Genomic DNA, 250 nt, shown 5'->3' with positions numbered 1-250 from the left:
AAAATCTCGCCCTGCCCATCGCGTAGCCATGGGTTTGGATCAGATCTCTGTTTGGATTGGGATCGGAAGGACGCTAGTATGTCGCTCAAGGATTATATGAATTACAAGTAATTAGTTTGATGGGTGCGATCATACCAGCACTAATGCACCGGATCCCATCAGAACTCCGCAGTTAAGCGTGCTTGGGCGAGAGTAGTACTAGGATGGGTGACCTCCTGGGAAGTCCTCGTGTTGCACCCCTCGTTTTTGT

The 250-nt window shown here is 49.6% G+C and overlaps 1 non-coding gene across 1 annotated transcript; it reads left to right on the top strand.

Moving 5' to 3' along the window:
* The first annotated feature begins 121 nt into the window (after positions 1–121).
* LOC118346360 lies at positions 122–240 on the top strand. Its single transcript, XR_004799682.1, has one exon. It is a non-coding gene; the product is annotated as a 5S ribosomal RNA (ribosomal RNA).
* The last annotated feature ends 10 nt before the right edge of the window (positions 241–250 follow it).

Source organism: Juglans regia, unplaced genomic scaffold (assembly GCF_001411555.2).
Source record: "Juglans regia cultivar Chandler unplaced genomic scaffold, Walnut 2.0 Scaffold_7713, whole genome shotgun sequence".
NCBI classification, from domain to species: Eukaryota; Viridiplantae; Streptophyta; class Magnoliopsida; order Fagales; family Juglandaceae; genus Juglans; species Juglans regia.
The sequence above is the reverse complement of the archived record's forward strand: the minus strand, read 5'-3'. Positions and strand labels throughout refer to the sequence as shown.